The following is an 18,331-nucleotide window of genomic DNA, read 5'->3' as shown; positions in this document are numbered from 1 at the left end:
CACTCCAGCATGGACAATGACAGAGTCGTATTTGTACTTGTTGTGGAGTGACTTGAGTGCATGCATTATGTGGTGGATCCTGGCACCCGACAGGCAGCTGACTGTAATTTTCTCCTTGTTCAGCCTGGTGAGTGGGACATCAGTGTGCCTGACTATAGAGTCACCTATGACTAAAGTGTTGGGTACATTGTCTTGCCTTAGGGGCTGTTGTTGGGTGGCACACTGGTGTTGTGAGCTATGTGTCACTTTGGTTGTGACTGGTGTTTGCTTGTGTTTTGGCTTTGGAGGTCCTTGTTGCTTGGGCAGGTTAATGTTAAGGGCCTCCGCATATGTGGGTTTAGTGTTGCTATGTATGGGTGTTGATGGTGTGGGTTTTGAAGGGCTATGAGCTGCTAGAGGTGTAATGAAGGTCTTAGCCTTTTCCTCTTGACTGTCTAGCACAATCTTGTCCGGAGAGAGATTTGCTTCCAGTATGGCTATGTAAGTGCATCTCTCGCAGGTTGTAGTGTTGGGTGGTAGGAGGAGAGGATTGTCTGTGTACATGAGGCAGTTGCCGCATTGCCCCAGTATGCCCAAAAGTTCAACTTTGTTATTCTTAAGTAACTGATTAATGTAAGTGAAGGTGTTTATACCACAGTGACCTATTGGCCTGACCAAAGAATACTATACCATTCTTCACCACCTTTTGTGTTGCTTCACCCTGCTGTGCATATGGTAAAATAACTAATGAACACACTCAGTGATTTGTTCTTCAGCATATTTATGAGGAAAAACATTATAACAAGAAGACAGTCGTGTCTGCAAAAGTGAAGGACAAATTAACTGTTCTTTGCTTTAACAATAAATATCGATGACAGCAGGATACCTTGAGCATTACTTTTAAGTCTTAATGACCAAAAGTGTGTCATCCCATTTCTGGTACACATATTTAATTTCCTGTTGCCTTTAAATTACTGAATTAATGTGACGTGGATCACCTCTGCTCATACGTCTTATTATTCTGTTTTTTTTTTGCAAATATATAATAAATTTGCAACCTGTACTTCAAATATCAAGCTTCTGGTATAGAGCTGCGATGAGTTTTTCCCGCTAAAGAAATTTATTTAACAGAGTAACATAACTCAATCATCTGTTTTTAAATGTTAGCTATGAATATTAGTCAAACCTTTATGAATTCTACCCTAGGAATTTTGGAATACAGCATTAAATAAGTCTGTCTTAAATGGTTATGTCATAGAAGCTATGAAAATCTATGTACCAGGCAGGAGCAGTTATTCTCTCATATTTGTTCATGATGTTGAGGTGCCAGAAAAGTAGTGTATAGATGCTGAAAACATCAACATTAAGACTGTTATCACATCTTACAAATACAAAGTGTAGCTTTGGTATCTTGCAATAGTTTGGCTTAATCACTTCATATAGTAAGTATTTATTCCTAGTGGTTAATGTAATGAAAGCTGGATTTTCCAGCCTTTACAAGAACTTCTCAAGAGTGAAGGAGACAACAGACTTATTCTCTTTTTTCATGTTTGTTCTATAAAGTAAGTCACATAGAATACAATTTGACCATTTTACATATCTCCTCCACTTGACAAATACTATGTTTGCTCATTTTTATAGTTTGCCTCTTTGTGACATCAGTAAAGTACTGTAGTGTATCTACCCGAAAACTGAACCATGACTGTAGATATTAACATTCCAAGTAGGCAAGGAGATTTTTATTTCCTGTAGGAAAATGCTATTCCCCGCAATTAGTGCAAATTTCCCACTAGCAAACCAGTACTGAAGTGCACAGCACCATCTACCTTAAAATTGTACATTTATAAGTAAACGCGTGTGTTTGAAGGAAGGTGTCAGAGAAACTTTAGCAAAGACTTAGGAAGGGGGTGTTGCACTAATAGAGTCAAGGCATTATCAAATTCCTGCCATTTAATATCTAACTTCATCTGAGTTCTGCAGCTAGTCTATGTTGGAATCCCTTCACTTGAGAAATATTTTGGAAGACATTTTTTTGGAATCCATTCTACTGCTGTTTGTATGCTTCAGGGGAAAGAAACAACTATTTCAGATCTAACAATTGAGAGTGTTTTGTTAAAGATGGTGGAATAGGTTGAATGCAAATTTACATGATGTGAAGTTTCAGAATGAAAACTGTATTATGTAACTATTGAATCTTCTGACATAAAGGGTCACAGCATTTATAATCATGCTTTGTCATATTCTTTACTACGACATGAGGGGCAACATCTAACCCCCACCCACACCCCTTAAACACAAACATTAATTTTATAACCAAATGATATTATGTATGAGCCAGTAACCAGGGCCATAATTTTGAAATAAGTTGTAACCAGTGATGTGTGCTTGGTATACAGATATCTAAAAATCAATGGATGCTAACAGAAAGCAAACACACTGAACCCATCATTTTACAAACTAGCTATTAGTAAATGAAAGAAACACAAGTTTTTTTAAACATACATATAACTATTTATTGACAGACAATAATACAACCTAAAGTGCAGCAAATGATTACAGGAAAAGTCATATTGTATGAACTTCATCTGTAACTAACATAATGATGTCTTTATTCTTCACCTTCTCCTTTCTGAAAAAAAAAAGAAAGACAAAAAAGTTTATAAAAATATATTAATCTACAAAATTTCAAAGCAATGTGGCAATATGTAAGTTATGCATATCAATGTAAGCACTGTTGTTTAACAATCATTTCTATTTTAAGTAGAGCTGTATATATTTCAGATTAAGGATAGTGAACTCTTAGCTCTATTCAGTAATCTGATCAACAACCACATCAATGAAGCCCATGCATTCAGGACCAGCTGAATGAATAAATAATTTCTACTTTAGTAATTATACCTTACTAGAAAGTTTTGCTACCCCATAGTTTGTAATAATTAAGGTGGAGATGCAGGGGTGTGGAGCAGCCTCGATTCCTACATAGACAACTATGAAATCTGATTGCTCAATTTCATCAACTGTTTGTGTTTGAACTGTTTTTGCAAAGTGGTGATCATTTAACTGTATCCATTGTTCACTTGGGTCCTCGGATCTTGTTCTACTGTATAATATGAAATGTATTTCATTCTGTGAAGCTGAAATTTTCTGGGCTAACTAATGGAGTGACATTATCCTATAGCATTTGTTTTAAGTACCATTGCATTTTTTGCACTGTTAAACTGGTACATTTTGTGATCCAAAAAATGAAATAGTACATAAATGCATGCCTGGTTATTGCTTGGTTAAATTATATTGTAGATGATGCTGCGAAGATGAAGTTATCTGTATAAGTTATCATGCAGTGCCTATAGGACATTACATGCTGTATATTTGCAACATATAACTCTCTAATTTTCTAATGTATAAGTGGAATATACAGTAATTAAAATAAACTACACAGAAATTTAGTAATGAGAAACTTTCAAGATAATGCATGCTTTCTTAGAACCAAATATCTAGGAAAAGAAATATAAAACTTACAACTGCACTAAGATAGTACAATGAAAAATTGTTCTGAGTTTGTGGTAGTTGTCAGTCACATCGGTGAGTCTTACTTCATTCATGCAGCTTACACATAAAACTAAATTTGTGTACAAGATTTGTGTCTGTGTGTGTGTGTGTGTGTGTGTGTGTGTGTGTGTGTGTGTGTGTGTGTGTGTGTGTGGTGTGTGTGTGTTTGTGTGTGTGTGTGTGTGTGTGTGTGTGTGTGTGTGTGTGTGTGTGTGTGTGTGTGTGTGTGTATGTGTGTGTAAAGGGGATACATAATTAATCCAGTAGAAAAAATACAGTCACTAGGACCATCGCTTCATGCTGGAATCAGTATGCTTATTAAAACATAGTATAGTTAAGACCATCGCTTCATGCTGGAATCAGTATGATTATTAAAACATAGTATAGCTAGGAGCATCGCTTCATGCTGGAATCGGTATGCTTATTAAAACATAGTATAGTTAGGAGCATTGCTTCATTCTGGAATTGGTATGCTTATTAAAATATTGTATAGTTAGGAGCATCGCTTCATGCTGGAATCGATATGCTTATTAAAACATAGTATAGTTAGGAGCATCGCTTCATGCTGGAATCAGTATGCTTATTAAAACATAGTATAGTTAGGAGCATGGTTTCATGCTGGAATCAGTATGCTTATTAAAACATAGTATAGTTAGGAGCATCGCTTCATGCTGGAATCAGTATGCTTATTAAAACATAGTATAGTTAGGAGCATCGCTTCATGCTGGAATCAGTATGCTTATTAAAACATAGTATAGTTAGGAGCATGGTTTCATGCTGGAATCAGTATGCTTATTAAAACATAGTATAGTTAGGAGCATCACTTCATGCTGGAATCAGTATGCTTATTAAAACATAGTATAGTTAGGACCATCGCTTCATGCTGGACTCAGTATGCTTATTAAAACATAGTATAGTTAGGAGCATGGTTTCATGCTGGAATCAGTATGCTTATTAAAACATAGTATAGTTAGGACCATCGCTTCATGCTGGAATCAGTATGCTTATTAAAACATAGTATAGTTAGGACCATCGCTTCATGCTGGACTCAGTATGCTTATTAAAACATAGTATAGTTAGGAGCATGGTTTCATACTGGAATCAGTATGCTTATTAAAACATAGTATAGTTAGGACCATTGCTTCATGCTGGAATCAGTATGCTTATTAAAACATAGTATAGTTAGGACCATCGCTTCATGCTGGACTCAGTATGCTTATTAAAACATAGTATAGTTAGGAGCATGGTTTCATGCTGGAATCAGTATGCTTATTAAAACATAGTATAGTTAGGAGCATCGCTTCATGCTGGAATCAGTATGCTTATTAAAACATAGTATAGTTAAGAGCATGGTTTCATGCTGGAATCAGTATGCTTATTAAAACATAGTATAGTTAGGACCATCGCTTCATGCTGGAATCAGTATGCTTATTAAAACATAGTATAGTAACTGCTACTGAAGAGTTTTTTAAGCAAAAAACTAAAGAAGGGAAAGTGTTTTACCTTAGAAACAATATCACGGCTCCTTGCTCTGAGTTTGTTGACTTGGGATTCAGCAATATCAGCCCTTTCCTCAGCCTCCTCAAGCTCATGTTGAACCTTTCGGAATCTAACCATGTTGGAATTGGCTTGTTCCTCCTGTATAAAAACAAGCATGGTGCATTAGCATTTTCAAATCTGCAGTAACATTAATCAATATATTCATAAAACAATGCATGTCTCTAACAGGAATCATCTGAGTTACTTTTTAGCACTTCTCTAGGAAAGATGAAGGAATGAGAATTCATTCATTCAGTCACTGTGTCTCAGTTAATGAAATGCGACAAAGGAGGTATGCAAGTGTCTATATACACAGTTTTTTAAATAACTCCTTTGTGTCTATTAGATATATGGTGTGAAATTGCATGAATGAAACTGTAAACAGTATCTCACAGTTTAGTACATAAATATGAATATATTCATTCCCAAACCATAAATAATAATTTTTAAATATAGTTGATTGTTAGTCCACCCAACCCTTACATTTCCACTCCATCCTATACCTACCTAGTTACTAGTTCATTTCACTTGATATGGTTGTCCATGTTACCCAGCTAGTACCTCTCATGGGGCTGTGGCAGATGCTCTGTAGAGAAGTGCCCTAAAATGGCACGAACATTAAGGGTGTAAGAGATGAAAGTTATGTAGATGTGCACCATCACAGTGAAGATCATTGGGGGAATTCTGCAAAACCTTAGCCACTGTCACAAATCCTGGGGTCACAGATGCACAATAACATTATGTGGTCTGTGGCTGTGTGTGTGTGTGTGCGTGTGTGTGTGTGTGTGTGTGTGTGTGTGTGTGTGTGTGTGTGTGTGTGTGCATGTGTGTGCATGTGTGTGCGTGTGTGTGTGTGTGTGTGTGTGTGTGTGCCCATCCCTGTACGTTCCTCATGACCTACATATCTGTGTCAGGTTGTTTCCACTAGTTCTTGTCTGAAGCCAAAATACACTACAGTGTGAACTTGCAGAAGGAAAGTACTAGCTCCCCGCCACATGAAAGGTGAGCTAGCCTCTGGCTTCATTATTTTCCTCACCTCCAGGCAACCCACCAGCATAAGACCACTACTCAAAAGTGGGTCACCAGCAGTGCAGCTAAATTCCTTTCCAATGTACAAGTCTGTCCCATTTGGAAATATATGTTGGTGGCCACAAAGGATATATTTGTATAATCTGGCATTTTTATGAACTAAAATTGTTTACTTCTTTCTGAATATGGAATGAATACTTTATTATTCTTTATTCTATGTTTTCATAGTTTATGCTTTTGCTGAAGAAGTCTATGCTTGGACGAAACTGCCTAACCATGAATTACAGTGGTTTTATCAATAAAGGATTGTTTCTTTCTACAACAACTGGAACTGAAGTGGTTTCTACCACTGTTGGATTCATTTGCTGTGGTCTTTGGCTTCCTGGTCAGTTGTTTGTTCTTTGCTTGGATTTCTGTTCCATTTCCATGTAAGTCTCATATTTTGTGGGTGAACATTTATATGCTTTTGTTTTTTCCCCCAAAGTATTTATGAAAACAATTCAGAAAACATATTGTACAACAAGTGGTACTAATATAGCTTTTCCAATGTTTTAATCACCTATGTAGAGACTGTCTTGCACTGAAAAGTCAATAGGTCCTCATCTAATCCATTTCAGGAGTATCAGAGAGATAATTACAGTTCATTTTAATACATTTTATTATTTATGTTCATATTATCTAACACTCAAAATAGTCAAAATAATACAGATATAGTAAAGAGAGATATGAAATGTTAAACTTACAGCCTCCTCAGCCTGTCTCTTGTAGGCCTTCACTTTAAGCTGCAGTTTGTCAACCAGGTCCTGTAACCTGAGAACGTTCTTCTTGTCCTCTTCAGTCTGCAAGTAGAGTAAGGAACAGATACCGTGAGATGTGTACAAAAGTGCAAACCAGGAAGATTTGTGTATACTGAGAGATGTATCATACTTGGTACGTGAGCTCCTTCACTCTTCTCTCATACTTTCGAACACCCTTTACAGCTTCTGCTCCTCGCTTCTGTTCTGCATCAAGTTCATTTTCAAGCTCACGTACCTTTAAAAGGAAGATTCAATATTGAATATGGACACATAGCCATCATTGTTAAGTGACTTACAATAATCTTTTTGTGCTGTTACTCTGTCTATCTATCTATCTATCTATCTATCTATCTATCTATCTATCGATTGTTTCCATTCTGAAACATAAAAATTGTAATTAGCTATTAGCAACAGAATACACTGTGTCATGGACTGAATAAGTGATGACACTTTTCAGACATATTCTTGCTGGTTTTGGTTGGGAGTAGTTAAACTCATACTCCAATGACCTGTGAAAGTATGTTTCTTAGTATCACTTTTCTGGCACCTGCTTCAGAATGCAATTGTATTTTTGGTCTGTTCCTTTTATAATTTGTGGTTTTCTGGCAAATCATTGAGGATTGTAGTCAGTAAATAATGACAGGCATTCAGTTTCATACTTCATATTCTTCAGAGAATGCATGCTAATGCAAAGCTTGTTATTCTTGGAATTTTCTAAGTTCTTAAAACCAATATTTAAAATCTGTCCCTGATTTTGGGCCTTTTCCCACCCATTACATTTGGCTTTGTCCAGAATTCTTGCAGTAAGAGTTGAGAGGTATTCAGCTAGTCACACTGTCAACGGTAACTTTTCTTTACAACTGTAGTAAGGGTGGGGAAAGGAGAAGCATGGTTAGAAAGAAAGCCATATTTTGGGCTAGAATTAAACTGTTTTTATTGGCATTGGTTATTTTGTTCATTTTCTGATTCTCCCTTGCCCAATGGTACTGGTTACATTATTACATTATTACATTATGCAGTTGATATATGTATGATGTCAGCTTTGTGTTCCTGCATATGGATGAACCCATTATTCATATGGTGCTGGAGAGTATGAATCATAAATATGTAGGATTGCTGCGGCTCCACATGTTAATTTAGAAGCTACCATTCCTAAGATGGTCAAAAAGTTCAAGTATGGTCACAAAGAAAAGAAGTAGGGGAAAACTGGAGAACTTTAAGTATTCTACAGAAGATGTCAAAATGTCTCAATGACGCATTGACATAACTGTTCTCTGCAATGTACAGTAACACGTCAGGGAAGCCATATCTATTATGTCAATTTGTTCACATTTTGAGATAAGGAAAACTTTATTCCTAATAAGAAATTGTGGATATCTAAGAAAAGAAAATCCACTGTATAAAAATAAAGAACTACATGTAGATATTCTCATTAATATCCAAGAAAAGCAAATCCACTGTATAAAAATAAAGAACTACATGTAGATATTCTCATTAATATCCAAGAAAAGCAAATCCACTGTATAAAAAGAAACAGCTGCACAGAGATATTTTCATTAAGAAACACAAGCTATGCATTAATTTAAATAAAAAAGTTATACAGTTTTACAGCTTTCAAACAGTTGCTGCATGTTACATACCCGAGCTTCCAGTTTCTGGAGCTGTTTCTTTCCGCCTTTCATTGCTAACTGCTCTGCTTCATCCAGACGATGTTGCAGGTCCTTGACTGACAGGTCCAGGTTCTTCTTCATCCTCTCCAGGTGGGCACTGGTGTCTTGTTCCTTCTTCAGCTCCTCAGCCATCATGGCTGCCTGCAGGTAACATTCCAGTTTGTTTTAGAACCACTGAGGTATTTGTAGAACAAACCAAGTACTGATTTTTCTCATCTAGCTTTATTATTAAATATTAAGTGAACTTGCCAAGAATAATGCAGCAAATGAATAAACATAATATATTGTACTTCATTATAAATGTGCCATTATATGTCACTTTAAAGCCTGAAAAATAGACTTACATCTGTGATGGCTTTCTTAGCTTTTTCTTCTGCATTCCTTGCTTCTTGTATTGCTTCATCCACTTCACTTTGAAGTTGAGAAACATCGTTTTCTAGTTTCTTCTTTGTGGCAAGTAGGCTGGTGTTCTGTAATTAGTACAACATGCAGTTATGATGTTGGATACATACTCCTTGGCAACAGTGAGCATATAAAAACATATAACACACTGAACCCTACCTGTGAGTGTAACAGCTGCACACGCTCAGTAGAATCCAGGAGCTCCTGTTCAGCCACTTTGCGAGCCCTATCTGTCTGTTCCAGTGCAGCTCTTATTTCCTCAATCTCAGCCTGCATGAGGGTATTTCTGCGTTCTACCACTGCTAATTGTTCCCTCAGATCATCTGCACTTCTGATAGCATCATCCAAATGAAGCTGGGCATCCTTAAAAAAATAGGATATAAAACAGTGTCTTTGAGTCATGGTGTATTACTTGTAACAGCTTAATAAACTGCAAAGCATGTACTGTTATATTATAAGGTGTTGCTTTTTTATGCTCAAGGAGTTACTATTTCTGACTCTGATGAATGCTAACTTAAAAGGCAAGTGTCCTAAAAGCCGATAAATTGCACATTGTTTCAACTTCATACCTGTTTCTATATCACGCTAAATAACTATATTACTGTTGTCTAAGACCAGCAAAAAAAAAAAAAACAGAAGGACATTTTTTACTAAATTATTAAACCTTGTACTCTGACACTGCACTTGTACTGAATCAATAAACCATGAACTAGGTAAAATATATTAATTATGAATATATTACCTTGAGCTGACCCTGCACATTCCTGAGTTGTTTCTGTGCCTCTGCAGCTTGGCGGTTTGCATGGCTCAGCTGAATTTCCATTTCATTAAGATCACCTTCCATCTTCTTTTTCACTCTAAGGGCATCATTTTTGCTCCTGATTTCAGCTTCTAGTGCACTCTGCATAGACTCCACAACTCGCTGATGGCTTCTCTTCATCTGATCAATTTCCTCATCTTTCTCAGCAATTTTCCTGTCAATCTCTGATTTTACCTGATTTAACTCAAGCTGAACTCTAAGGACTTTTGCTTCTTCATGTTCAAGAGATGCCTAGAATGGATTATAAAACAATAACCGTGATATTACTACAATAATGTAAATTTTTCAAATTTTTGAAAGATTTTTCAGTATTATAGACACTTGCCTCAGCTTCCTCCAGTGCACTTTGAAGATCACATTTTTCTTGCTCAATCTGCTTTTTGGCTTTCTCCAGCTCATGGATATGTTTGCCAGATTCTCCAATCTGCTCAGTTAAGTCAGATATTTCCTCTGTGCAAAAAAAAAAAAAAAAAAAACAAATCAGATGAAAAGTTATTTGACAATGTTGCAGGAGAAAAAATGAAAACACAAGGTAATATAGATTAACTCAAATTATGTATTATACTTGTTTTTGACTCATCAGGCCTTCCATATTTAATTAATACTTTTGAGTCTTTAATGACACAACTCTGTACTTCAGCAGATTTCCATCTTTTGACCTCATTGACCTTAAGTATCAAACACGTGGTATGCACTTACTGCTATCATCTACCATGTTTTGGTAAGCACTGCCTCACCATATCAGAGAAGCAACAAGGGTTTTGTATGTTGTGCAGTGGACTTGTCAACCATAGCTTTCAGTGATGATCATAAGACAGAAATGAAACAGGTACAGGGACTAAACTGAATTCGCATTGAAGCATTAATGCTGTGTACATCTCCACAAACAGATACAGGCAGACCGAAACAAAAAACATGATGTTTTCTGCAAGGAGAATAAGCTGTTAAATACATGTCGAACAGCCAGTGTCCCACTGAGAGTGATGCTCATTAATGGTATGCAACTATCTTTCCTTAATGCTGTTGGACTGGATTTGTGAAATTAACAGTGATATTGCATACTAGTTTAAATGTGCTACACCAGTTTTCATGGTAGTATACCATTCACAGTGTAGGAAAAAACATGATACCATAAAAATGTATATATAACAGTGTTAAGCTGCTTTGACTGTCCCTATAAAATCCAGTTTGGTGGAAGGAAAACTTCCCAATCTGCAGAGAGAAGTGCTGCAGAGAGCTTTTCTGGGCTGCATGTCTTACAATATGAAGAATCGTTCAGAGGTGTGACTCCAGCTGTCTCCATGTTCTTTATTTAACACGGCACAGTATCCTTGTTCCATTTTAGAATGCCATAGCAGTGGGAAGGATTTATCAAACTATTACTGCTTTGTTTATCTGCACTCCCTCCCCAGTGCATAGAAATGGATCTAGCTGCTCTGCATCTGCTAGCTTTCTGCATGTATATGCAGAGGTGGTGTCAAGTTCTCATATTGCAATAACTTCATCCGTCAGTTGTTGTTGAGATGTATCTGACTCATACATAAACCCCACGAAGAACGAATGCTATCTGTACAATGACTCAACAACATTTAAATATCAACACTTTTAAGACTCAGTCTGCTATGTCACATTTTGGCGTGGCATACCAAAGCTGTTCTGTATGACTGTGACACAAAGAGAAAGGTGGTGATAACCTTGAATAAGGAGCGTAATTTGTTTAATTATAAGAGATGGAAGGGTGATGCACCTGGACACAGGCAGCAAAAATACAGAGCTGGGAGAGAGGAACATCATAGCCAATGAGTACTACACATTTTACTGAAAGGGAGGGTGAAACCCATGAAACAGACACTGCACTATACTTGGGAGAGGCGTGAGGGTGGTCTTTGAAAATGAGAGGTATGTTGGCATTGCAAACAAAGGGGGACAAGGGATGCAGTCACACTGTTTGTGTTTGATTACACATAGTAAGATAGGGATTAACATTTATAACTTACACATCATTGTGGAACCCTTGTTTATAATACTGTCCATTTAGCAGAGGCAGATCACACTTCCCAGTTGCCCACTATGGCACCAGAGATGCTGCCCTCACTACTAAAGCTACTTTTAAAATACCCTTCTCTTTGCTGAATGGGATTCAGGATTAATCCAAGGGCAGATTTCTGCAATATTATTATGACATCATCTTTAATAAAAAATATGCAAGCTATGTTTATAGTCCTCATAACATAAGAACTGCTTCTTATTATTTCAAGATAATGCAGCTAATACAGCAGTTTAAACAATTTGAATGCATAAGATGCTAATCTAAACTCACGTTGCAAGTTCTTATTCTCTCGCCTTAGAGTTTCAAGCTGGTCCAGAGATTCCTCATAAGCATTCTTCACTTTAAATAGTTCTGTGCTGATGGAACGTGACTCCTTTAAAGCAGCTTCAAGCTCTGCTTGACTTTCTTCAAATTTCTGTTTCCATTCTGCCAGAATCTGTAAAATCACATTCCGTCTTCTATGTTAACATGTATTTCAAATCACAAACCATGTGCCAGTCATTGCCATCAAGTAAGTTACAACTATATTACCTTATCAAAGTTTCTCTGTTTCTTATCAAGGGCTGCAGCTGCCGCATTTGCTCGTTCTACATCCAGCATAAGATCTTCTACTTCATTCTGCAGCCTTACTTTTGTCTTCTCCAGTGAGGAACACTTGGAATTTACAGCCTCAATATGTTCTTCTGCTTCCTGTAGTCGCTGTGCTAGTTTTTTCCTATAACAGAATATACATAACTGTATGTATCTCTTTACATATTGAATTAAATGGACAAAAATATTGTTGCAGTCATAATCTGTATTATAAATGTTTTCTGCTAAAAACATGGATATCCATCTTGCTTGTTGCTAAGTATTTCTTGGATCTGATAGCTAGGCCCAGGCACAAATCTCATAATGAATACCTTTAACTTGTAGGCAACTAACTACTAAAAAAGCTAAGAAATACTTTTGCAATGATATCTGTTAGTGATAGACACATTCCTTCAACTCAAAACAGTTTAGGTGCTATTTAGTAGAGCTAATATAGTAATAAAATAATTTGCATGCGTCCTAGGTCAGCTAACTTTAAATAACTGCTCAGCTTGAGGCTGTATTCTACAGTTTCAGGATAGATAAACTGAATCTGAAAAAGATAATATAAACTTGACATAATTCTTAGAACACTTCAGAAAACAAATATTTTATGTTGGTGGTATTTCTACTTTAGACATAAACTGCAAGTTAAAAACTGCATACTTTGCTTCTTCAAGTTCCTCTGTTCTCTGAATGGCATCTGTTTCATATTTTGTTCTCCACTGAGCGACCTCACCATTGGCCTTAGAAAGTGATCGCTGAAGTTCAGCCTTGGCTTCCTGTTCCTCTTCATACTGTTCGCGGAGGAGGTCACAGTCATGGCGGGAAGATTGCAAGCTATGGGCTAAGGCATTCTTAGCCTTTTAAAAATGTATAAAATATAAAAATGTATATTGTTATCTTTCATTGCGCAAATTCTTTCTTTATTATGACATCTACTTTTTCAACAATTAAGAGGATGATATAACTGGACTGACTTTTAAAAATAGTGGCTTAAAATGTCAGTTCAGTAAACTTGTAATGTAACATACAGTACTGAACCTTTTTAGTCAAACCAAAAATTGCTTGATACAAAAATTATTAGCCAAAGTTTGTCACTAAAATGAAGAAGAACTAGTTGATTTTTCTGTCTAGAAAGGCTCATCTTTGGTTCATTCACTTTCAAAATATCATCTATTACTGGAACCAGCCTGCATATCTCAGTTTGTATTTTGCAGTATCTACTCCCATGGTAACATTAGATCTCCTCCAGTTATAGTTTCAATGAAGTATATTCTATGTATTGTTCCTGTTTCAGTGTAAGGTCACAATTGTTTCATATGTCAAATTGAAAAAGAAGTTTATATAAAATGTATTAATATTCTGTTACTATTATGTCAAGCAAAGCAGAAGGAGTCAACAAAAGGTTAATCTAGTTTGTGCTGCAAATTCATTACTTATGAATGAAATATCTAAGGGGGTAACATTCACTGAAATATAATTCTTTATATTCTGCTTATTGCACAGCTAAAATGGTGAGGTACCTTAGTTTCTTCTTCCAGCTGTCGTTTTAATTCTTCGATTTGCTGGGTGAAGGCTTGTTTACCTCTAGTAAGCTGAGAGATCAAGGAATCTTTCTCTTCCACTTGACGAGTAAATTCACCTTAATAATTAATAGCAGTTTTAGTGATGAGTATGAAACATTTTTTTAAACATAGTTATTCAAATCATACTTTGATGCAAAAAAAAAAAAAAACTCAAATGCACAACATCAAAACAAAAACAAACAAAAATATACATGTGAGTCTGAACTGTAAGGTATTAATGATTTACAAAAAATGTGCAATTATACTGTTTTTTTTTTCTTTTTTTTTTGTAATGAGATTATGGTACTGCAGAGAATTTACCCTTTTCTGACATATAGTTATCTCAGATTCAGTACTTTTAAATAGCAGGAGGTGCATGAGATGAAAAAGAACAAAGCCCCCCTATAAAATGTTTTACTAGTGAATATCCAGTTATGATAATCACTGTTTCACTGTCGGTTCAATGCTCAATGAATCACATGTGTAAGTTTCTATCACTATTAATATACCAAACTTTAGTCATGGAGCTAAAATGCATATACATGAATGCGCAATTAAGCAAACATAGAACAAATTAATAAAAGAAAAACTGCAATACAAAGTATCTCATGACACAAACTACCTTCAAATATTCCAAGAACATAGAAAATCATTGTATAAACATTGCCAAGAAATATCCCCTCACATATAAACTATATCCACCATGTCATAGATATAAGGCACTAACGAGGCAGGCTTCCTATGTAATATTTCATTAAAAAGTGGTCACTGCAACTTCCTGCTACAACATCTTCTGTAACTACTTATGAAAGAAAATCTCAGGATGTACTTGTTTGTGCCATCCTGATTTCCACTCAGTGCATATGATTCATTCAGTGAATATTGCTCAATGAAATCTGTTGCTGTGAAATGTGTTCAGAAACCTGGCCCTGTTCATGGGTATTGTGTTATTCTTTAGTGAAGCTTTCTTCAATAGATCATTGGTTTGAATTTAACTTGGATTATACTGTCAATATTCCAGTCCCATTAATACTATTAAAATAATTATTTTGCACAAAGAAGGTTCATTGAAGTGATTTCAGCAGTTCAGTAAATAATTCAAATAAACAATAGATATATTAGCTGTCATATATGTGTACCAATTTGCCATTTTTTGTGGAAAGGAAAGCGACAACTGTTTCTTAATATATTTAAAAGCCCAGTTTTACTGGTAGCATTTTGACTAGATGAAATAAAAAGTCTTAAAAGAATTTTACCCATTTTCTTGACTATCTTTGCTAGCTTAGTTATGTCAATGGATGGAACAATTGCACCGGTGAAGCACCAGTTGCTTTGATTTAAGTGTCTAGGTTGCTAAGTTGTTAATAAATAAAACTTACCATTTTCTGTTTGAAGACGTGCTCTCTGATTATTTAAGTCATTAATCAAACGCTGATTTTCATCATTCTTTGTTTTTGATTCATTTAGCTGATCTTCAACAGATCGGCACAGCTTTTCATAATTAGCCTTTCAGAAAACAAAAACAGAATGTTTAGCAAATTATTATTATACTGAAAATTATACTTTTAATCATAAAGTTCAAGTAAATTAAAATGATACCTTTCCTTTTGAAAGTGATTCCATATTACTTGCTAAGTCATCAACCTCCATCTTCAGTTCACTCTTTTCCTTCTCCAGTTTCTGCTTAACACGTTGCAGGTTGTCGATTTGCTCCCCAAGCTCTGCAACGCTGTCAGCATGTTTCTTACGAAGAGCAGCAGCTGTGGCTTCATGCTGCAATGTAGCCTCCTCAAGATCCCGACGCAGTTTCTGGAATTCTGCTTCCCGTTTTTTGTTCATTTCAATCTGGACTGATGTTGCTCCACCAGCTTCCTCAAGTCGTTCGCTGATCTCCTCCAGTTCTCTGGCATAATCGGCTCTTTGTTTTTCAGATTTTGCACGTGCTGCACGTTCTGCTTCTATTTCTTCTTCAAGTTCTTCTATACGTGCCTATTAAATAAATTGTTTATCATTAGTTTTGCTGCATAAATCTTCACTATAAAACTGGTGGTTTGAAGTGTTGACCCTCTTAATCAAATTCCATTTCTGCTAGCCTTTTCCGTGCCTTGGTTATAAAGTAAAATCATTAACGTAAGTACTCTCCTTAGTGATTGTTTCAGACCGATGGGGTTTAGTTGCATTAAAAGCTATGTCATTAAATGCACAGTTATAATTATATCTACTTAAAGATGTATATGGCTAGGTATCTTAAGGTCCTTGTGATTTGCTGTCTAGTTTTGTTCCTATTTTCCTATATGAGGACTAACTGTTCTTATTTTGCCTCACATTGGAATTATTAAAAATAATAAGGTCACTTATTTCTGTAGGCTTGACTGAACGTATTAAGTATATAGGGTTCAAGGTTCCTAAGTCTGATTGTAAAGTTTGCGATCTACTGACATTCACGAATTTTGGTTGTATTATTACTACTGTTACCATTACATGCAGCAGTAGTAATAATACATGTTTAACTAAAATAGTATTGAAAAAATCTGCTGCTGGAAGGAAAGCTTTGCAAATGCTATACTGCACAATGTGCCAAAGTAAGTATTAATTGTTCCTAATGCATTACATAACTGAATAATTGTTTTCTGTAATATATTGGATCACCTAAATGTTTTGGTAGGCTTTGTAATTTATGTGGATTTTTTATCACCTATTGTGGATAGTGGGCACTTTTCATGATGAATTGTTCAGCAGTAACTAGATCTCTTTTTATATGCAAAATGAATTTATACACATTTAAGGAATAATGTCCGTGAAACAGTGTTGACAGTTCAGATTTTATCATTATTAGAGCCTTTAATTATTTTACCAGTAACTCATGTTTCCTGAGCAATTTCATTGCTCTTTTATAATGGTTTACACCACAGATTAATATAAATAAGCTATTTTTGTATATTTGTGACTGTGGTATGTACAAACCATACATGTAGTTTAGTAAATGAGAACATATAAGAAGCACAGAAAAGAAAATTCAGAAATCAAGAACTGTGTCTGTAATGATGCTTGAGGTAATCATTTAAATGTGCCATAGTTCATTTTCAAACATCATACTATGAACTAAGCGACACAGATTCATTCTCAAAATAAACATTATTACATTATAGACCAATCAGTATATTGACATTAATTCTTATGATGTAATTTTAAATAAACAATAAAATAAGATTAATTTTGTATTTCTATTTGAACATACAGTTAGATCTTGTAAAGTCTGTACAATGTTCTACTGCCAGTATGTATTTAAGGTACTTACGTATTATCGCAACCAGATTTTCCCGGTTGCGAATTTAGAATACGTCTGTACAAACGAGGCCACAAACCACTGTAAGGTGGTATTTAGGGTCTGGTTTTTATTTGTTGTGGACTAGCTTTGCATTACAGGGTCTGTGAAGGGGAAGACAAACATTTGAGGAAAGTGCAGAGTGCCTTACACTTGCACGCTTGAATTAGAATGCCTGCTGTTGTTCTGACGAACGGATTCTTTTGACTGTGTGGAATGAAGCCTTCAGAGAAGGCAAAGGCAGACCCTGTAATGATGGTTTTGGTCACTTTTTTTGGGGGGGAGTACTATTTGCAAAGACATCTTCAGTCAAAATTAAAAAAAAAAAAGAAAAACTGCTAACAGCCACAAAGTACAGGAAGAAGTGGATTGTCCAGCAATAAGATGTTTTGTGAAGTGTTCTTACTACGTGTGTAATCATGAAAATGAGTTTGAGTTTATCTGTATTTGTAAAGTATGGCCATGGGGACACTTTGTTAGCACCTTAACTGAAATTATTGAATGGAGTTTATGTAACTCAGCACTTTACCTAACCTAAGAAAAGCAGCAATCCTTGCCCTTGACATATTTACAATCTCCTATTGTCGCAGGGTGTATTTGGTGACTCGCTTTTCCAGTAGCTCACACCGTCTTGACAAATGCAGGCACTGCAAAGCGGAGAACCACTGTGTAGTTTCAGGAGCAAAGAGGTACAAACTCGCACCCTTTCTCCTCTTCGTGGCTCATCCCCACATTGACAGAGTAATGCTTTCTTCTTCACAGTCCCCTTTATAGATTAAGCAACCTGTTTCCGCACACACATACCAAATTATGGCAGTGCGGAAATCTGGTTGTGATAATACGTAAGTACAGTATTTAATGCACATACTGCTGTCTTTTCCAATCACTCTCATTCTACCTCTCTGAGTGGATGAATCTAACTTGCCGAAGATCAGAATCCCCAGACTGCATTCTCAAAACCAGTGTCCTGTGGAGGAGATCTGATCCTTGGGGGGTTGAACTTCTGAAAATGATGCATGAGAGTTCAATATTT

General features: G+C 35.9%; 1 pseudogene; it reads right to left on the bottom strand.

The window, feature by feature from the left end:
• Positions 1-2,466: 2,466 nt before the first annotated feature.
• LOC122789094 overlaps positions 2,467-18,331 on the bottom strand; it is a 75,928-nt pseudogene continuing 60,063 nt past the window's right edge.

The sequence above is a fragment of the Protopterus annectens genome, chromosome 14.part0, assembly GCF_019279795.1.
Source record: "Protopterus annectens isolate FY-2018-M chromosome 14.part0, PAN1.0, whole genome shotgun sequence".
NCBI lineage: Eukaryota > Metazoa > Chordata > Ceratodontiformes > Protopteridae > Protopterus > Protopterus annectens.
The sequence above is the reverse complement of the archived record's forward strand: the minus strand, read 5'-3'. Positions and strand labels throughout refer to the sequence as shown.